Source organism: Somniosus microcephalus, chromosome 7 (genome assembly GCF_052327205.1).
Source record: "Somniosus microcephalus isolate GS21.2 chromosome 7, FLI_Smic_1.0, whole genome shotgun sequence".
In the NCBI taxonomy this organism is placed as follows: domain Eukaryota; kingdom Metazoa; phylum Chordata; class Chondrichthyes; order Squaliformes; family Somniosidae; genus Somniosus; species Somniosus microcephalus.
Genome location: NC_140993.1, coordinates 195,322,735 through 195,345,058, shown reverse-complemented (window position 1 = coordinate 195,345,058; position 22,324 = coordinate 195,322,735). Strand labels below are relative to the sequence as shown.

Here is a 22,324-nt window from a genome sequence, read left to right as displayed (position 1 = left end):
CTGCATCCATCTGTAGGGGGTGGCATGTGCCCAGTCAGCTTCACCTCTGACTGTCTCTGAGCAGTTCGAATCACTCCCACACCCCTGGGTTCTAGACACCGGACTTAGGTACAGGCGGCGATACAGAAAATCGAGTAGACAAGTGGTTTGGTGCAAGAAAACTGCAAATTTTATTAAAGGCACAATAAAACACAATCGTCCTGAGAATTACTGAAATAATTACAGGCATATACAATTACACTTATATGGGAATGGGGAACACACGGCACATCGAGGGAAACAAATACATTAAAAATCCCCTTATCCTTATCCCACCCCCAATACCTAACTAGATTAAGCTACGAGGGGCCAGGAATTCATGCTCACCAATTCGAAACCTGTTGCTTTAACTGGTTGGGAGGGTTTGAGGTTCACTCTTGTTGTCCTTTGGGGTTCGTCGTTGCCATGTGGTCACAGGGCGCGGCGATGGAGTTGTTTGTGCGAAGCACCCTCCTTTTCCTCCGTTAATGTCTTCGTTGGGTACTTTGTCGCGATGGGTCTTCTTCTTCTTCGGGCGGTTGCCGACGGTATTACTGCGGTTGGAGTTCGGTTGGTGGTTTTTACCGTTAATGAGATTTTCCTACCCAAGCTTCGAACGCCAGTTTATTCTTAATTGGGCTTTACTGTCCAAGAATCAAATGCCAGCTTATAACTAGGCCATTTGTCTTGATTTTACTGTCCATGCTTCAAACGCCAGCTTATAACTAGGCCGTTTGTCCCCCAACGTGTCCTTCCGCTGCCCTTCTCTGCCTTTACCGGTTTTACCGTTTTTCTCGTCTCGTCTCATCTGTTCGTTTGTGGCCCCGTGTGTACTGTGCGTTTTCGATTCGGGTCTCGTTCTCCTCCCCGTTTGGCCCCCGATGTAGTAATGGGCATCATTGGTGTCGAGCGGTGCGGGGAGGGAGAAGAGGGCCCGCCACGAGGCACTTAGTGAGAGTGAGAGGCAGGAGGCCAGAGCAAGAGGCAAGCGGCAAGAGATAAGAGACCGATCACTACCGGTGGGCCTACAATTATACCTGGTTCTTCACCCCTTATCTGCGCGCCAAATCAGGTCAGTCCTTTGTCTAACTTTTGGCGGGCTCGTCTAAAATGATTGCAGCCATTTACTTTAACGACTTCTGGGGCGGTTGTCTCCTTGTATAATGGCTTCGATATCCTGGCTGTTTGTTATTTATGAAACTTAATCGTCTTTCCTGGCTTGGCAGCTACATGTGAGCTGTTACCGATTATTTATGCGAAGAGTTGATGGCCTTCAGATTAGGGCCACCCTGACTTGATCTGTCCCAAGGTGAAGAATGCATATTCTGTGTTTACCTAGCTGTCTGGCTTTACAAAGTCTTTTCACAGATCCATGCATTTTAGGTTTCGTTTCAGGGCCTGCCTTTGTGCAGGGCCTTGCTTTTAAAATCCTGTCGGTTTTGGTCACGAGGTTTCAGAAGCCATTTTGGGTACCCTTTTTAATAACTTGTCCATACAGGGTCCCTTTATCCATAACTTTTGGGGAATGTGGGAATTTTGAGAACCCTACATAACAGGTGAATATATGACCTTCAGTCACTCACTCGCAGGTCTGAATTTTTGTGCCTTGTAGGAAAAGAGAGTGCAAAATGTGAGGGAAAGTGAGAGGACTGGAGGCGGCCCGCCGCAAATTGTGCAGCTAACAGATGCAAAGGAGGATGCCCTGGAGATAAATGGCACATCTGCATCCCTCTCAATTAGAGGTGGAGAGACAGGGATCCTGCAGATGGCTGGTGACAGAATTACAAATATCCCTGGAACACATGCTGACTTTATTTCATCAATAACTGAACTATGAGAAGACTGAGTATGGTGATTGTGAAGATCGTGACTTTGTCACAACTAATTCATATCCCTTTATTTTGTCTTCCAGGGGCTTCATGCATACAGCAAGTGTCGCTGGAGATGCAGGAGGACGATTCCTCAGAAGACCTCATTTCTTCTGAGGGTGCACCATCACAGGATGAACAGCCATGTACCAGCGCAAATACTTGCACTTTGGTCCAGTTAGAGAGTTAATGGGTTTTTACCTGGTGACTCATGATTCACAAGTGAGCACAAGCAGACACTGGTGGCAGGGACTGCTGTGGAGAGTACGCATCGGGTGATGCAATCTTCTCCAAGCTCTGCTCAGCTGGTGGTGCCCTCAGGGGCTCATAAACCCAGATGACGTAGGCCAAAAGCATTTCAGCAGTCAGGGCAGGGATCTGAGCAGCCTGCCTCTATCTGCTGAAGCCATATGGTATGCACCATATAGAAGCGGTAGGAAGTGTAAGTTCAAACAATTGAAATTTACCAAGGATATGCACATGGGTGTTTCACAAAATTTTATGTTGTTAAGTTTACTTTCGTTATAACGCCATATAAAATTTATTGATTAGCTCCACTTCAACGTCTTTCCCATTATTGCATCCTGAGTGCCAGCTCGCCCTTTCACTTGTTTCATGATGAATGTCAATACACTGTAGGACATGCGGAATTACCCCTCGCCCTGTTCAACAGGGTATAGAGTTCAAACTTGAGACTTATGAGAAATGACACCAGGCACATGGGTTCTGCCTTTAACTTTTATTGTTCCTAAGACAGATTCAAAACCCCAACCACTATTCAAGCAGTTCACCAATAATATTACAAGAAATCATACATACAGCCACCCACCGATGATCAGTCCAGTATCCATTGCTTGTAGGCTACTTCCTCTTGACTGCAGCAGCTCTTTGAGATGAGATAATTGGCCAGGCCCCTCCTTCCGACTGCAGTGCTGATATCTTTAGTCACTGTCTTTTATACAGTTTTCCTTGCCTTTCTCAGTAAATCAATCAGTCAGAGGTTGTGAGAGGTGTTCCTTTAATGTTCGACCTGAGTTGCTTGAGCTGACAAACTTTCACATCCTGTGTGGTTACCTGTTAGCTGCCTTTATCAAAGCCCAAATTGTTCATTCACTCATAAATGTTTACAGAAGTGGCAGTAAACCACTCGGTCACATTTCATGTGTTATGTTGCGTCCTGTATTTCAGAACTCCCAAGGTTTGACTCCTCCCTTTAGCCACCAAAAGTCGTTCCATAACCCTGTGGCCTGTTTGTTGTAGACACGATGGGCTGGATTTTGATACTGGAGGCGTGTAGGAGGTGGGACTACAACTTTTGGGGTTGTAGTCCCGCCTCCATCGAGTTGTGGCCAACCCACTCAATTTTCACTTGATTGACCTTGTTGAGCCTGCCCAGTGAGTTCAGCAGGCCAATTAAGGGCCACCCAGCAACAGGTGATGTCACAGATTGACATTTCATCTGTCAAGAGCTTTTGACAAATGAAATATCAGCGTTTGACAGCTTTTTGAAGCTGTCAAACACTGACAATCTGTACTCCAAGTTAATTCCTTCCATTCAGGCTGATTTAGAGATCTCTCCAGAACAGAAAGCAGAATGCTGCAGATTTTGACAGCTCGCGGCCATTCTGCTTTCTGTGCCGGTGAGATGAGGGACTCCCGAGAGCTGAAGGAAGGAAGGCTGTAAAGGTAAGTAAAGATAAGTAAAACTTTTTAAAACACTTTACACACACCAAACACACTTACCTCTGCACTCATGCACATATCACTCACCTGAACACCGGACATCTCAAACCCTCCAAGACCTTCAGCCCGACGGTCCGCCTCGCTAACTTGGCGTGGTTTGGAGCCATTGGGAAGCCCACACTTCAGGGATAAAAATAGGGATTAAGCTAAAAGCTGCCTGTTAACTACCTGTTAACAGGCAGTAAATCGGCACTAATCCCCTTCCCGCCTCAGAGAGGCGGCTCCCAGCACAGGTCGGGTATCTGCCTCCTTTGAAACTGGCATGGAGGCGGGTTGGGGTGGGATGGGTTCGTGCCCCCCGATTTCGCGATTTTAACCCCCCACACGCTTCCAATCCCGCCTCCACGGCCCAATGAAAATCCTGCCCGATGTCTGCAAATCTGAGGGGGTTTCTTTATCTCTGTTATCTATGACTACCCACTGCAGTCACAACCATTTGTTCTGTCCAGTGTCTGCTATCTGAAACACAACTCTTGAAATATCTCCATCACAAAGCAGCTTGCAGAATCAACAGTTTCTTTTAAAAACACTTTTGCTCAACAAATGTTTGCTGCCTTTTAGTAAAACACATCAAAGCACATTCCATGTCCACTTATCAGTGAAAGACAGTCTGTTACATTCACCAACTTTATTTCACTTCGAAAAACCTTTTGGCCTGGCAAAGCATATACCAAAATTAAGAATTAAGGGTCTGTATATACTTACTCTCCTTCTCTTAGGCAATCCCTCAGAACCAAAGATGAGTTGCTTCCACATTAATGAGTTCTCAGGTGACTGATGAGTCCAATGCGGGACCTACAGTCTCTGTCACAGGTGGGGCAGATGGTGGTTGAAGGGGCGGGTGGGTGGGGTGCTTGGGTTAACATGCGCTCCTTCTGCTGTTTGCGCTTGGCTTCCGCTTGTTCCCGGCGAAGAGACTCAAGGTGTTCGGCGCCTTCCCGGATGCTTCTCCTCCACTTTGTGCAGTCATGGGCCAGGGATTCCCAGGTGTTGGTAGGGTTGTTGCACTTTTTCAAGGAGGAATTAACAGCGGGGCTCGGGTTATTTGCCTCTGGCCAGTCAGAAGCCTCGGAGCTGCTCCAGGGATCCCCTTGCGGCTTCGAAGCGCTCCCCTATTCCTGAGTTCTGACCCCCAGACTTATTCGGTGGCGATGTAGACAGAAAACAACGTGACTCACGGCTTGGGTGCAAAACAGAGCAGTATTTATTGAAAACAAAAGAAAGAAACAACTTAAAATAATCGATATGGCTCTTATGCCTGGTACAACACTTTTGCATAAACGCAGTACACTTAGTGTCCACTAGAGGGCTCCCTGCCCAGTGCAACACTACCTATTTTAAATACAGTACTTTAATATAGGCTTTAAAAAGTAGCTACACAGCTTGATGCAACATCCCTTTTAATACAGTTTTACATACAGTACTTTAAAACAGCTACTCCTTTTTAATACAGTTTTAAATACCAAATTCAATGTTCACTATAGCACTTCTCTGCTAAGTGCAACACTGTCTTACTTAAATAGGGGAGGAGAAATGGACACAACAAAGGAAATCGACTAAAATCACAATTCTAACGAAATTCCCTCTTTACTCCCACCCCTATACCTATCCTAAGTTGCCTTGTGGAAGGTCAGAAAAATATATGCTCACCACTGGAAATGCCTGCTCCGTGTCCTGCGAACTTAGATCTTCACTGCCCCGAAGTGAAAAACACCCCAGTGTTTTAAAAGTAAACTGCTGGTGTTTCGCTTCTACAGGCAGACTCCCACGCTGTAGAGGGACACGGAGGCGAGGCCAGAGTGAGAGAGAGAGAGCTTCTGGGAAGCTATCTTTTATATTCCCTTTTGGGGCCCGCCCAGCTCCGGATGTTTCTAGGCTAAAACAACAGGGATCCAACTGCCCCATTGTCCAGTAATGGGTGATTCATCCAAACCCATTCATTTTAAAATGTTCTTTTTCTCAGTTCAAATGTCTCTTTTGTGCTGAGCTTTGAATGTAAAGCTGCAGTTTAAATGTGTCTTCCTTGTGTGTGATGGGCTACTGAACCATTTCCATCCAACCTGATGGGTTTTGAATGGAGCTGTATTACTGTGTAAACAGCTTGGGAGGAGTGTAAACAGAAGGCCATTGTTCTGAGGTCAGGCTAAACCGCAGTCAAGTGGTTAATCCCTTGTGCAAACATTCTTGTAGCAGTTTCTGTACAAATCGATTATCTGCTGCAGGGGGAGGGGTGGGGACTCCCCTTTGATTGGCATCTCCATTGAAAGCTGTTTTCCAAGTCCTTTGTCTTTTGCCATGTGGTCTGACGGCCATTTTTATCCCTGGAAATTTAAAGGCACATCGCCCAGGGATTCTTTAATCAAAAAAAATTAATCTTCAGAACTGTAAATTATTGCGAATTCTTACAGTGCCCCATTGGATACTAAAACTTGCTTGTAGTATCCTTGCCAAAAGTGAGCAATAATTTCTGACCCCTCCACAAACAACCTTCCCTTATATTTAACTAAATCTATCCTTGATCCCCCGACACCTCCATCTCCCCTGCCCAGAGAGAATCGTAGTACGGCAGGCATCTGTTGACAGAAAATCCAACAATTAATTAAAATAATCAATACACGGAGGGGGTCCAATACCCCTGCACCACTTATATTCACAATAGTGTGGAGATGCCGGTGTTGGACTGGGCTGGACAAATGTAAGAAGTCACACAACACCAGGTTATAGTCCAACAGTTTTATTTGAAATCACAAGTTTTCGGAGCGCTGCTCCTTCACCTGACGAAGGAGCAGCGCTCTGAAAGCTTGTGATTTCAAATAAAACTGTTGGAATATAACCTGGTGTTGTGTGACTTCTTACATATTCACAATAAGTCAAGCATGGAGGAGGTCCTACGCCCCTGCACTGCTTGTAACACAATTTTAACATCTTTAAAGGGATTGTCATCCAGCCAACATGTCTGCTAAAAGATGGAAGACAAACGAGCTTCCTTTAACTACAAACAAGCAGTGAAATAATTAACCAGTTCGATAAATTCTTAGTCTTCCAGCAGCATTTTTAAATGTTATGGGCCTCTGTTTCCTGCTGTCCCCTTTTCTTCGCGGACTAGGGGGTGCTTCCTCTCTCGAATTCCACGACTCGGTCCCCTGCGCTTTCCGGAATTCTGGAAAACAAAAGAAAACATCTCGCCAGGTCCCCTGGCTCAGGGAAGTGTAATCAGGTCCCGTGACCTTGATCCACAATATAATCCCGGAACCATACCACACTCAAAACTTATACACTAATATATCACTGAAATTAAAATTAACACGTTCTACCTTAACACGTTCTACCTTCATTCTTTCTACCTTAATACACGTTCTACCTTAACAACATGTTCTACCTTAATAGCATGTACAAGCGCCTCCCGTCTCCGGGCGGTGAGCTCAGTCCCTGATTGGGCTGCCACAGGCTGCTCCTTGCTGCGTGGCTGGACTGATTCTAGCTTCTGGTCCCTCGCATCTTATGGCTGCTGACTGGAGACCTCTGTTCTTTGGCCTCTCCCTGGTTCGGGAGGCCACCCTACTCCACTGTAAAGTGGGTGACCATACTTTCTTGGGCTGGGGCACCTGAAGAGATCTCCTAGGGAGTGTTGCTGGGGGGGCTACCCTGGCGAGCAGACCATTAGCTCGGGTCACACTCCCTGCTGGCCGGGGACCTCCTCCTTCGGGTCCCTCCCTTCCCAAACCTGGGCTGGGGACAGGCAATCCCTTGCCACCGGCTGCCGGTGGCTGAGAGCCTTCCCCTTCAGGTCTAAAACCTGGTTCAGGCTCCTCCCCAGAGTCCCACAAGAGAGGGGGAATCGCACGGGCCAAGTGCTGGGGAGCTCCTATAATCCCAGCTGCCTGTTCCCCTGCCCCCTGCTTAAATAAACCGCACTGTTTGATATAACTGGCTGCCTGCCAGTAATCCTGTTCAAATTCATGCATAGCTCCTCCCCTAACGCAAGCCACAGTGCTTGCCTGTGAACTTGGACCTGCTGGGGGTTGGGGATTTCTATTCTCAGGTTCACTCCCAGCTGCCTGTTTCCCTGTGGGTCCCATTAAGCTAAATGGGACCTTGTTAGACCGGGGTGAATTGGTCAGTTCCTCCGAGTGGACCACCATGCTGGGGGCTCCAGTTTCCACCGAATATCTCCCCTGCACCATCTCCTCCCCCATCTCAACATAGGGCCTGCTCCCCTCAGCTTTTTCGCGGGGACACAGGTCAACAGGCTGCGCTGGCTTTAGCCTTTGCTGGGAGTGGGATGGGGTCAAAGCACCGGTGGTGGCTGCTACACTCCCCTGGCCAGTCAGAAGAGACCGCACTGCCTCCAATAGTGACTCGACCCGGGGGGGGACATTTTTGTCTCTACCACCTCATCCTCCACCCCCCTTTGCTGCCAGAGCTCCTGAAAGCTCGGACCTGCCTCTGGGCTGATAAGACAAATCATTCCCTTTGCTCTCCTTAAAGCCATCTTCAGGCTTTCTATCTCTGCCCTACAGGGGCCATGATCTGCTTCCTCAAACCCTTGCTCGCAGGCCAGCTTATATGCTGCCTTTACTTCTCTAACCTTCTCCTCCTGCTCTTTTAATTCTTGTATGAGGCGAGCGTTCACCTCCCGCACCCTCATCTCATTGTTCTTTGCCTCTGCAACTAGGCACTTCAGGTACTCTGACTCATGCCTCATGTGGCTTTTGCCCTCACTAAACTGAACTACCAGGTGCTCTACCTTGGCCTGGTATTCTTCAACCTCCCTTTTCCTATCCCAACTCTCTGCCCTGGCTTCCTTAAGCCTGCGGGTAACCTCCCCAAGCCTGCGGGAACCTAACCACAAACAAACCAGTGGGATAAAAAGAAACCCAATAACTGCTGCTCTTTCCAGACCCAAACCATTGTCTGCCACATCGCACACCGTTGCCGAGGGTCCTGCCGCAGTCGCCATTTTGTAAGGGATTAACAGCGGGGCTGGGGTTATTTGTCTCTGGCCAGTCAGAAGCCTCTGAGCTGCTCCAGGGACCCCCTTGTGATTTTGAAGCGCTCCCCTATTCCTGAGTTCTGACCCCCGGACTTATTCGATGGCGATATAGACAGAAAACAACATGACTCGCGGCTTGGGTGCAAAACAGAGCAGTATTTATTGAAAACAAAAGAAAGAAACAACTTAAAATAATCAATATGGCTCTTATGCCTAGTACAACACTTTTGCATAAATGCAGTACACTTAGTGTCCACTAGAGGGCTCCCTGCCCAGTGCAACACTACCTTATTTTAAATGCAGTACTTTAATATAGACTTTTAAAAATAGCTACACAGCGTTCACCACAGCTCTACAGTTTGATGCAACACCCCTTTTAATACAGTTTTACATACAGTACTTTAAAACAGCTATTCCTTTTTAATACAGTTTTAAATACCAAATTCAATGTTCACTGTAGCACTTCTCTGCTAAGTGCAACACTGTCTTGCTTAAATAGGGGCGGAGAAACGGACACAATGAAGGAAATTGACTAAAATCACAATTCGAATGAAATTCCCACTTTACTCCCACCCCTATACCTATCCTAAGCTGCCTTGTGGAAGGCCAGAAAAATATATGCTCACCACTGGAAATGCCTGCTCCATGTCCTGTGAACTTAGATCTTCACTGTCCCGAAGTGAAAAACACCCCAGTGTTTTAAAAGTAAACTGCTGGTGTTTCGCTTCTACAGGCAGACTCCCATGCTGTAGAGGGACATGGAGGTGAGGCCAGAGAGAGAGAGAGAGAGCTTCTGGGAAGCTATCCTTTATACCCCCTTTTGGGGCCCACCCAGCTCCGGATGTTTCTGGGCTAAAACAAAAGGGATCCAACTGCCCCATTGTCCAGTAATGGGGGATTCGTCCAAACCCATTCTTTTTAAACTGTTCCTTTTCTCAGTTCAAATGTCTTTTCTGTGCTGAGCTTTGAATGTAAAGCTGCAGTTTAAATGTGTCTTCATTGTGTGTGATGGGCTACTGAACCATTTCCATTCATCCTGATTGGTTTTGAATGGAGCTGTATTACTATGTAAACAGCTTGGGAGGAGTGTAAACAGAAGGCCATTGTTCTGTGGTCAGGCTAAACTGCAGTCAAGTGGTTAATCCCTTGTGCAAACATTCTTGTAGCAGTTTCTGTAAACAAATCGACTATCTGCTGCAGGGGAGGGGTGGAGACTCCCCTTTGATTGGCATCTCCATTGAAAGCTGTTTTCCAAGTCCTTTGTCTTCGGCCATGTGGTCTGACGGCCATTTTTATCCCTAGAAATATAAAGGCACATCGCCCAGGGATTCTTTAATTAAAAAAAAAATCTTCAGAACTGTAAATTATTGTGAATTCTTACAGAGGCTTTGAGGGTGTCCTTGAAGCATTTCCTCTCCCCACCTGGGGCTCTCTTACTGTGTCGGAGCTCCAAGTAGTACGTTTGTTTTGGGAGTCTCGTATCAGGCATGCAGACGATGTGGCCTGTCCATCGGAGCTGATCCAGCATGGTCAAAGCTTCGATGCTGGGGATGTTGGCCTGAGCGAGAACACTGACGTTGGTGTGCCTATCCTGCCAATGGATGCTTACAACATGAATGGAACCACTGGTGGATGTGCAATGTGGTGGCTTTCATTTGTTATTTGTTGGAATAATTACTGAACATTCTAGCTACGAGGGCATCCCTGGCCTGCCGGGCAGGAATGTACACATCTGGTCTGGAGATGGGTGCCCCATCTTTATATTCTTCCTCCTCCTCCTCTTCTTCAATGTTCTCCTGATTTGAAGACGCCTGATGAGTGCTTTCGTCTTCCTCCACTTGCAATCCTCTCTGATGCGTAATGTGCAGGACGCAGCACACCATGATGATTCTGGACGCCCTCACTGGCAAGTACTGAAAGGCGGCTCTAGTCCTATCTAGGCACCTGAAGCATATCTTCAACATTCCGATGGCTTGCTCTATGATCTGGTGGTCATGTGGCTCTCGTCATAACGTTCCTGCGCTTCATTGGTGGGGTTCCGCACAGGTGTCATGAGCTAAGTTTGACGGGGGTATCCCTTGTCTTCTGTAAGTCAGCCCTTAAGTCTTTTTCCTGGAATGAAAAGCTTTGGAATATTGGACTGCTGCAGCATGAATGCATCATAACAGCTCCCAGAAAATCTGGCACACACCCGCATGAAGCACTTTTAGTGGTTGCACAACAGCTGCACACTGATGGAATAAAATCTCCTGCGGTTGATAAAAACTGTTGGTTGCTGTGATGGTCCTCGGATTGCCGCAATCGATAGCACCCTGTACCTGTGGCAAGCCAGCCAGGGAGGTGAATGCCAGTGCCCGCTCATTCTTTTTCTTCTATTTTTACTTCCCTCCCAACCCCTTCCCACCCGTTCTTGGGTGTCAAAGATCTGCCCTAGTGTTTACTTCAGTTAGATGTCGCTAGATTCGATAGGATGATACATAACTTGTCAAGAGTACATGGATACTGCTCTGTTTGTCTGCCCTTCCACTTCTCTCACACTATCTACTAGTGGAAGCAGTCAAGATAACTGGGTTATCTCTGGAATTCCTTTTTTTGTGAATCCAGAAACTGAGGCAGAATAAAATTGCTAAGGTAAGTATGGTGGTGGGTGGGATAAGTTTCTCTTCCTGGACACTAAACCTAAAGTTCTCTTTGTTCCACAATAAATTAATTTATAAATAACAAAATAAAATAAAACTTATTAATTAGCTAATGGCAGCCAATTTTGATTCCCACTTCTGATTCTGATGGGAGTCAGATACGATGGGACGTGCATCACCTTGAGACTATGAGCACGAAGCACAGATGAGTTTCTGGGTTCAGCATAATTGACATAATGTGGGTGAGTTACTGGCTTGTGTAGCACCTTAGATTGGCAGCTTGCCTATTAGAGGGTGGAAAAACTCATGAAGCTGTTTAAAGGAGTATTAAATATTTTTTGGCCAAAGAATAACAATGGCAGTCAGGGGCTTTGCTGACTTATCCTGTAGCATGTAGCGACAGGACATTTGGCTTATTTTTGGCTTTTCTGCCAGGGCAGTTGAAATATTACTGGAGCAATTGCAGCTGAGGAGGGATGGGCACAGTCAGGCAGGTGCCCATGGTGACTACAGGGCACCCTAACCAAGATGGCATGCGGTGCACACCTGGCACGGAATGAACGTGTTCCGCCGCATGCCATATTGGAACTTTTGGTGCCGATTTTCTGCCTCAAAAACGGGCACTGCGTGATCCAATTTCTAGGCTACTTTGCTTAAGTTGTACATTGTATGGAGGATGGAAATTATACAGAGGCTTATCTCATTTGGTCCTCTTTAACATAGCTTTCAATGTACATTTATGAATATGTTAAACATTGTGAAGAGCTTGTGAAACAGACAGTATGAGGAAGATGGCTTCTGCTAGATTAGTTTCCTGGACCAATATGTCGAGGAACCAACTAGAGATCAGGCCATCTTAGAATGGGTATTATGTAACGAGAAGGGATTAATTAGCAATCTTGTTGTACGAGGCCCCTTGGGTCAGAGCGATCATAATATGATTGAATTCTTCATTAAGATGGAGAATGAAGTAGTTGACTCAGAGACTAGGGCCCTGAATTTAAATAAAGGAAACTATGATGGTCTGAGGCGCGAGTTGGGTAGGATTGATTGGGGAATGTCACTCAAAGGGTTGACGGTGGATAGGCAATGGCAAACATTCAAAGACCGCATGGATGAACTACAGAATTTGTTCATCCCAGTTTGGCATAAAAATAAAACAAAAAAGGTGACTCAACCGTGGCTAACAAGGGAAATTAGGGATAGCATAAGATCCAAGGAGAGGACATATAAATTGGCCAGAAAAAGCAGTAAACCTGAGGATTGGGAGCAGCTTAGGATTCAACAAAGGAGGACAAAGGGATTAATTAAGAAAGGGAAAATAGAATATGAGAGTAAGCTTGCAGGCAACATAAAAACTGACTGTAAAAGTTTTTATAGATATGTGAAGAGAAAAAGATTGGTGAAATCAAACGTAGGTGCCTTGCAGTCAGAATCAGGGGAATTTATAATGGGGAACAAAGAAATGGCTGACCAATTAAATACATATTTTGGTTCTGTCTTCAAAAGGAGGACACAAATAACCTCCCAGAGATGTCGGGGAACATAGGGTCTGATGAAAGGGAGGAACTGAAAGAAATCAGTATTTGTAGGGAAATGGTGTTAGGGAACTTGATGGGATTGAAGGCCGATAATTCCCCAGGGCCTGATAATCTACATCCTAGGGTAGGTAAGGAAGTGGCCCTAGAAATAGTAGATGCATTGCTGATCATCTTCCAACATTCAATGGAATCTGGAGCAGTACCCATGGATTGAAGGGTAGCTAATGTTACCCCACTATTCAAAAAAGGTGGTAGAGAGAAAACGGGGAATTACAGACCGGTAAGCCTGACATCGGTAGTGGGGAAAATGCTAGAGTCCATTATAAAAGATGTAAAAGCAGAGCACTTGGAGAACAGTGACAGGATCGGACAAAGTCAACATGGATTTACAAAAGGTAAATCGTGCTTGACTAATCCACTGGAATTTTTTGAGGATGTAACTGGTAAAATAGTTAAGGGAGAACCAGTGGATCTGGTGTATTTGGACTTTCAGAAGGCTTTCGATAAGTTCCCGCATAAGAGATTAGCATGTAAAGTTAAGGCACATAGGATTGGGGGCAAGGTATTGACTTGAATAGAGAACTGGTTGGCAGACAGAAAGCAAAGAGTTGGAATAAATGGCTCTATTTCTGAGTGGCAGGCAGTGGCTAGTGGGGTACCACAGGGATCGGTCCTTGGACCCTAGCTATTCACAATATATATTAATGATCTAGACAAGGGAACTCGATGTAATATCTCCAAATTTGCAGACGACACAAAGCTGGGTGGGCGTGTGTGCTGTGAGGAGGATGCCAAGAAACTACAGGATGATTTGGACAGGTTGGGTGATTGGGCAGGAGCATGGCAGATGCAATATAATGTGGATAAATGTGAGGTTATCCACTTTGGTGGCAAAAACAGGAAGACAGATTATTATCTGAATGGCAATAGATTGGGAGAAGGGGAAGTGCAATGAGACCTGGGTGTCCTTGTGCACCAGTCACTGAAGGTAAGCATGCAGGTGCAGCAGGCGGTTAAGAAGGCAAATGGTATGTTTGCCTTCGTAGCGAGAGGGTTTGAGTCCAGGAACAAGGATGTCTTGCTGCAGTTGTACAGGGCCTTAGTGAGACCACATCTTGAGTATTGTGTGCAGTTTTGGTCGCCCTATCTAAGGAAGGATGTTCTTGCCATGGAAGGAGTACAGCGAAGATTCACCAGGCTGATATCTGGGATGGCAGGAATGACATATGAGGAGAGATTGGCTCGATTGGGCTTGTACCCGCTGGAGTTTAGAAGAATGAGAGGTGATCTCATTGAAACTTATAAAATTCTGACTGGACTGGACAGACTAGATGCAGGAAGGATGTTCCCGATGGTCAGGGAGTCCAGAACCAGGGGTCACAGTCTAAGGATAAGGGGTAGGCCATTTAGGACAGAAATGAGGAGGAACTTCTTCACCCAGAGAGTGGTGAACCTGTGGAATTCTCTACCACAGAAGACAATAGAGCCCAATACATTAAACATATTCAAGAAGGAGTTAGATATATTTCTTAAGGCTAAAGGGATCAAGGGGTATGGGGTGAAAGCAGGGACCGGGTACTGAATTTGGATGATCAGCCATGATCGCATTGAATGGCAGAGCAGGCTCGAGGGGCTGAATGGCCTACTCCTGTTCCTATCTTCTATGTTTCTGTGTTTCTATTAACATATCCCACAGGACAAATAAGTCTTCTAATGTTTTTGGACTTATTTTACTGATGAACCTGAAGCAAACTACTTTAATCTGTCAAAAGACATAACTTTTATTGCTATCTACATTTTATGTATGACATCATGTGTCATTCCAATTGCACTATATAATGAGGTGAAAGAGCGATTTACTTGTACTTCTTGCAATTTAATATACTGTATTCGCTGCTCACGATGCGGTCTCCTCTAATTGGGGAGACCAAACGCAGATTGTGTGACCGCTTTGCAGAACACCTCCGTTCAGTCTGTTAGGGGAACCCGAGCTTCCAGTCACCTGTCACTTTAACTCTCCACTCCACTCCCACTCTGACCTCTCCATCCTCAGCCCCTTACACATAAGAACATAAGAACTTAAGAAATAGGAGCAGGATAGACCACTTGGCCCCTCGAGCCTGCTCCGCCATTCAATAAGATCACGGCTGATCTGGGGCTCAAAGCCACTTCTCAGCCCGCTCCCCATAACCCTTCACTCCCTTATCTTGCAAAAATTTGTCTATCTCCACTTTAAATGTATTTAATGACCCAGCCTCCACTGCTCTCTGGGGCAGAGAATTCCACAAATTTATGACCCTCTGAGAGAAGAAGTTCCTCCTCATCTCAGTTCTAAAAGGGCGACCCTTTATTCTGAGACTGTGCCCCCGAGTCCTAGATTTCCCCATGAGGGGAGACATCCTCTTTGCATCTATCCTGAGCCCCCTCAGTATCTTATATGTTTCGATAAGATCATCTCTGCAGGAAACAGTTCACAGATTCAGTCTCTGCAGGAACAGTTCACAGATTCAGTCTCTGGTCTTGACTCGGTCCGAACAACATCTCTGTGGTGTAGCCGGTTCACATTTCTAGCGTGACTCATCCAATAGTCTTTCCCTTGGCTTAACAGCTTGAACTTCCGTCCTGCTGAACCAGCAGTGCTGACTATTACAAACAGCTGGACTGCCTTGGTAATTTTTCCTACTTTCCAACTGATTTGGCCCCCCTTCGTGGGGCCCACGTGCATGATCTGATAGAAGTGATAATGATTTAGATGGTTATCGTCTTCTGCTTCGTCTTTTTCTTTTCTGCTTCTTGGAGACTCTCGGGGCTCCCTTATCCGCTGCCAGCTGTAGCGCCACCATCTCCCTATGTTCCTTAGACTTTAAGTGCTTCATCCTGATTTCTGCACTTTGGGAGTTTTCATCACAAGCTGGGCAGACCAAGTCATCGTAATATTCCGTGTCACTCAACAGGTCATGGTAATATTCGGTGTCGTCCTGAGCTAGTCTAGCGAGAGGGCCTGCTACTTCCGTACCCAACTGGACGTTAGCCGACTGTTGTTCCCTCCCTAGACATCTTTCCTGAAGAGACTTCTTCATGCGTTCATATTCATCCCGCTCTTCCTGGGTTTCCTGCAAATCCTTCACTAATGACCTCGTTTGTGATTTCAATACTTCCCCTTCCCTCGGGGATTGATTGATCAGGCTATTCAATCCTTCTACTGGAGCAGCTGTTTCAACATTCTGCTGTTCACATTGACGTGATTCAGCGTACTTTTGGCATCCCTGTAAAATCTGTGTTGCAACCTCAGCTATTTCCATAACTTTTGAGAGCTCCGAACTCCTTCCCTTTGAAGATTGAAGCTCGTGTTCAGATTGTTCCCATTGTAGAGTCTTGTCCTTCAGCATATGAAGGAGTTGGCTGACCGTTAACTCTTCCACGGGAACACTGTGGGTCAGAGTCTTCACCATTTCATCCACCTTTTCCTCCAATGCTTTCACCTTCTTTTCCTCTTGTACTTTGGCTTCCAACGCTCGGAGAAGTTGCACCTTGATGCTCTCTAGCTCATGTTCAGAGGCCATTCTTACAGTCTCTGTGTTTCTTACAGTTCCCTTTTCTTCCACTGAATGGATTCCCAGTTGAATCTGTTCTTCAAGTTGTTGAATCTCGGTCATTGCCGCCCCATATTTGTCTTGGGTTTCCTTTAATATTTTTATGAGTTCTTGTACATCTTGTCTTTCATGTTCTGCCATGTCTTTCACCTCTAATTTCTCATCTATGGCTGGAACTTCTACCGATGAGTCTGTCTTGGCCTTGAGCTCATCAAGAATTTCCTGCAGCCTTTGGACTTCTTGCTCATGTTCAACCTTCAGTTGCTCATATGCTTCCACTGAAACTAGCTTTTTGGAGGTTGCCGAGTTAAACCCTTCCAGAATTGTAGCCTGGGCCTGTTCATACTGTTCTTTCAACTTCTCACACTCTGCTTGTAAGGAGTCGTAGAGAAGAACTGGAATAAAATCCTGGCTTCCTGAAGATTCCTCTTCATTTGCTTCTTCCTGCAAATATTCTAACTCCTGAACAGCATAAGGGAGATGTGATCGGTAATTGGTCACGATGGCTCTATGGTCGCTCTCTGCTTGAGCTAGCTGCTTCTGTTGTCTTTCCAGATTCTCCCATTTGGTGTCATAGAACTTTTTCATTGTTTTCATCTCTTGTACGAGACGGTAACTCAATTTCTCTAATTGTTGTCGTAATTTGAAATAAGTTTGAGTGCGAGCTCGGTGTTCTTCCGTCATGGATATGTCCGTAACTTGAACAGGCTCAGAATTTTCTGTCAAACTAGGTTGTCGTTGTTCGGTAGAGTTCTGTTCTGAAACTTTGTTCTTCTCTGGAGCATAAGCCTTTATGCATGCCTTCGTTTTTCCAACCTTCGTCGGCAAGTCCATTTCAGCCTTGTCTTTCATATTTGGGTTGGTCTTATCGTCATCCGTTTCAGAATCTGAGCTGATTGTCTGCCCCGAGTCCTCACTCGTTATGGCTTTTAGATAGTGCCATTCCATGTCTATTTTCTTGATCCACTCCCGTCCTAGAAGTGGTGGTCCTCCCTCATGTAGTACGTATAAGTTCATTCTTGGGTGTTCTTTACCCCTATTTCTCACTTTAACTCTTATCTTTCCCATGGGGTATACTTTATGCCCCGTGTATGTCTGCAATACGAACTTGGTATCTCTTAAGGGTATATGTGAGAATAGCCGGTGGTAATCCCTTTGATTTATGACTGAAAGAGCTGATCCAGTGTCCAACTCCATTTTCACTTGGATTCCAGCTATTTTTAGCATGACCCAGATAGTTTGTAGGTCAGCTTCCTTACTCACATTGTGAATTCTCAGACTACCCAGCTCCTGGCCGTTTGGGTCTGAGTCTGAATTCTGTTCGTCTGAACTCTTCTCAGCCACCTTGTGTACCTTGTTGTACTTTTCCTGTGATGGCTTCCTTTGGTTGTTGGTCCTTTGGTTGTTGGTCTTCTTCCCTGACCGGCATACCTTAGCTATGTGACCCAGTTTGCCACATTTCCTACATTCCTGGTTCTTAAACCAGCATTGGTTCTGGTCGTGTGTTGTCTTCCCACAACGATAGCATTTTGTTGTTGTCGAGGTAATTTGATCCACACTTAGTGCTGCTGTCTTTAGCTGCATTTCCGCAGTTCCCTTCGCTGCGGCTTCGTGCGATGCTGCAATAAGGACAGCCCTGTCAAGTGTAAGGTCATTCTCTTCGAGTAGTCGCTTTTGCGTTCCTTCCTTTGCCAACCCGCACACGAACTTGTCTCGCAATGCCTCTGTCAGATTCCCTCCAAACTGGCAGTATTTCGCTAGTCTACGCAGTTCGACCAAGTATTCTGCGTTGCTTTCGTCTTTCCGTTGCGTTCTCGCATAGAATTTGAATCGTTCCGCCAACATCAACGGTGTGGGGTTCAAGTGATCCTTCAGAACAGTCACAATCTCATCGAAAGTCTGATCTGCCGGTTTAGCTGGTGATAGTAGATGCTTCAAGAGCCCATATGCCTTCGCGCCCATCGAGTCTAGCAAGGTTATAGCTTTGTCATCTTCTTCTATTTTATTGGCCTCACAATAGATCTCGATGCGTTCCACGTACGTGGCCCAGTCTTCTACCTCGGCATTAAAATCGTTGATGTTACCACGCTTAGGCATCTTCCTCTCTTTCTGATAACACCCCGAATTATTTCTTTAACTTATTTTTTTTTTTCTCTAAGATGGCGGTTTTCCCGCGAAAATGGCGGTTTCCCGCGCTTATCTTCTCTCCCCGCCCACTTCAATGGCGGTTTCCCGCTTCTGTCTTCTTCCCCGCCTAATGGCGGCTTCCCGCGTTTCTTCCCTAGCAGGAGGGGTACACTTTCCCCCACAGGCGACGGCCGCTGGCTTTCAGATTCACAGCCTGCGCGTCGGCTTCAGTGCTTTCCCTTTTCTCGGCAAGGCAACCAGCGCTGGGTACACCCCGTTGACGGCGAACAGGTTCAGCCGCTGGGCTGGCTCTCGCTCAGTTCCCCTTGCTCGGGCTCGGTCTCTCTCCCGCTCTCTCGGCTCTACCGGCGCTGGGTACACCCCGTTGACGGAGAACAGTTTCAGCCGCTGGACTGGCTCTCGCGCAGTCTCCCTTGGTCGGCTCTGCCTCTCCCGCTCGCTCGGCTCTATCGGCGCTGGGTACACCCCGTTGACGGAGAACAGTTTCAGCCGCTGGACTGGCTCTCGCGCAGTCTCCCATGGTCGGCTCTGCCTCTCCCGCTCGCTCGGCTCCCAAACGCCTCTCCCAGCCGTCTCGCAGTCCGGTGCTTCCCTCCCCGGCTGTGGCTGAGTTTTTATATCTTCCCGCGCCTACGCTCCCGGTCGCAGCGCTTCGTGGCTTCGGTCGCTGCCCGGCCTTTTTCGCCGGTCGCGGTCTAGCTGTCTCACGACGCTGTTGCGTCCCCAGCCTGTCTGTACCGCGGCTTCTTTGCTCCACGCTGCCCCAGTCTCAGCGCCTCTGGGCCCGACTTCTGTCCGGCTCCTTTCCCCCTCGACCGTGGTCGAGTGCACCGCCCTTATCCTCCGGTTATTCTTTTTACTTTTCCCTTACTCACAGTCACCGTGGCCGCCTTGCTTCTCGTGCTGATCGGCTCACTTCTCACCGTGGCAGAAGGGACAGTCAGTGCCTGTTGCTGATGGAAGTCTTTGTCTCTGAATTCTTCCTCCTTTCCCAGCTCTGCAGACTCGAGTTTTCTCCCAGCAGAATGACGAGGGCGGTTGCCTCTTCTCGACGCTCGTTAACTGCTTCGGAATTATTGTTGCCGTAGGGTACGATCGGACTCGTCGCCACTGTAAAGTCTGTGGGTTGTTTAGTTAATTAATACACAGACTCCAAGAGTAACTTAAAACAGGACTTTACTATTCGAAGGTCAGGGCGAATCTGCCCAATAACTCCTGGCACAACACTTATATACTGGTGTGGTCACCGTCGGTATTACCGTATACAGAAGCCAAACAAAGTAGTGCCACACCTAAAATAGTTCTCTTAAAGGTGAACGGTTACATACAATAGTTCTCTTAAAGGTAGACGGGTACATACACTACACTAACTTTTTGTGTTTCGTGCACAAGGACCCCCAGGTCCCTCTGAACTGTAACATTTTGTAATCTCTCTCCATTTAAATAATAGTTTGCTTTTTTATTTTTCCTGCCAAAGTGGATAACCTCGCACTTTCCCACATTATACTCCTTCTGCCAAATGTTTGCCCACTCACCCAACCTGTCTATATCCCTTTGCAGATTCTTTGAGTCCTCTGCACAACTTGCTTTCCCGCCCATCTTTGTATCATCCACAAACTTGGCTATATTAACTCGATCCCTTCATCCAATTCATTAATGTAGATTGTAAATAGTTGGGGCCCCAGCACTAATCCTTGTGGCACCTCACTAGTTATCGTTTGCCAACCAGAAAATGACCCATTTATCCCAACTCTCTGCTTTCTGTTAGTTAGCCAATTCTCTATCCATGCTAATATATTACCCCCAACTCCGTGAGCTCTTATCTTATGCAGTAACCTTTTATGTGGCACCTTACCGAATGCCTTCTGGAAATCCAAATACACCACATCCGCTGGCTCACCCTTGTCCACTCTGCTTGTTGTCTCCTTAAAGAACTCCAGCAAATTTGTTAAATATGATTTCCCTTTCCTAAAACCATGCTGACTCTGTTTGAATGCAGTATTTTTTTCCAAATGCCCTGCTACTGCTTCATTAATGAAGGACTCCAGCATTTTCCCAATGGCAGTTGTTAGGCTAACTGGTCTATAGTTTCCTGCTCTCTGTCTCCCTCCTTTCTTAAATAGGGGTGTTACATAAGCAGTTTTCCAATCTGCTGGGACCTCTCCAGAGTCCAGGGAATTTTGGTATATTGCAACCAATGCATCCACTATCTCTGCAGCCACCTCATTTAAGACCCTGGGATGCAAGCCATCTGGTCCAGGGGACTTGTCGTCTTTTAGTCCCATTATTATACTGAGTACTATTTCCTTAGTGATAGTGATTATCTTTAGTTCCCTACTCCCTGTGGCCATTATTGGGATGTTGTTAGTGCCTTCTACAGTGAAGATAGATGCAAAACATTTGTTCAGAGTCTCTGCCATTTCCCCGTTCCCCATTATTAATTCCCCAGTCTCATCCGCTAAGGGACCAACATTTACTTTAGCTACCCCCTTCCTTGTTATATACCTGTAGAAGCTATTACTATTTGTTTTAATGTTTCTTGCCAGTTCACTCTCATAATTCATCTTCTCTCTCTTTATTATTTTTTTAGTCATCCGTTTCTGGTTTTTAAAAATTTCCCAATCCTCTGGTCTCCCGCCAATCTTGGCAACATTGTACGCCTTCATTTTCAGTTTGATACCATCCTTTACTTTCTTAGTTAGCCATGGATGGTGCTCCCTTCTCTTAAAATCTTTCTTTCTCACTGGAATATATTTTTGTTGAGAGTTATGAAATATCTCCTTAAACCTCCACCACTGCATTTCAACTTTCTTACCCTTTAGTTTGTTTTTCCAGTCCACTTAAGCCAGTTCTGCCCTCATGCCATTATAATTGCCTTTGTTTAAGATCAGGACACTGGTTTGGGATACAACTTTCTCACCCTCCAACTGAATTTGAAATTCAACCATGCTATGACCACTCTTTCCTAGAGGATCCTTTACTATGAGATCATTTATTAATTCTGTCTCATTACATAGTACCAGATCCAAGATAGCCTGCTCCCTGGTTGGTTCCATTACATACTGTTCTAGGAAAACATCCCGTATACACTCTATGAACCCCTCCTCCAGGCTACCATGGCCAATTTGATTTGTCCAATCAATATGGGGATTTAAATCATCCATGATTATTACCCTACCTTTTTCACAGACCTCCGTTATTTGTTGATTTATACTCTGTCCAACAGCATTGCTACTGTTCAGGGGCCTGTAGACTACACCCACCAGAAACATTTTCTCCTTATTATTTTTTATCTCCACCCAAACCGATTCTACATCTTGATCTTCTGAGGCGGTATCACTTCTCACCACTGCACAGATCCCATCTTTTACCAACAAAGCCACCCCACCTCCCTTTCCTTTCTTTCTATCCTTCCGAATTATCATATACCCTGGAATATTCAGTTCCCAGCCCTGGTCGCCTTGCAACCACGTCTCTGTAACGTCAATCAGATCATACCCATTTGTATCTATTTGTGCCGTCAACTCATTTATCTTGTTACAAATGCTGCGTGCATTCAGATATAGAGCTTTTAACTTTGTCTTTTTACCATTTTTCCTTGTTTTGGCCTTTTTTTCTGTTACACTCTTATTTTTAAACATTCTGGCCTAGAAATTCGGTGGGCTGCGCCACCAGTTAGCGCCTAAAGAGGGCACTCAGCGGCTTTAGCGCCACTGGCCACGCCTCCCATGATATTTAGCTGGGGCACTAATGGCAGCGTTAGCCTGTTGCGCTGCACCGC

At 46.1% G+C, this 22,324-nt stretch overlaps 1 pseudogene; it reads right to left on the bottom strand.

Moving 5' to 3' along the window:
* Positions 1 to 10,280: 10,280 nt before the first annotated feature.
* On the bottom strand, positions 10,281 to 22,184 carry LOC147115052 (uncharacterized; annotated as a pseudogene).
* Positions 22,185 to 22,324: the final 140 nt, after the last annotated feature.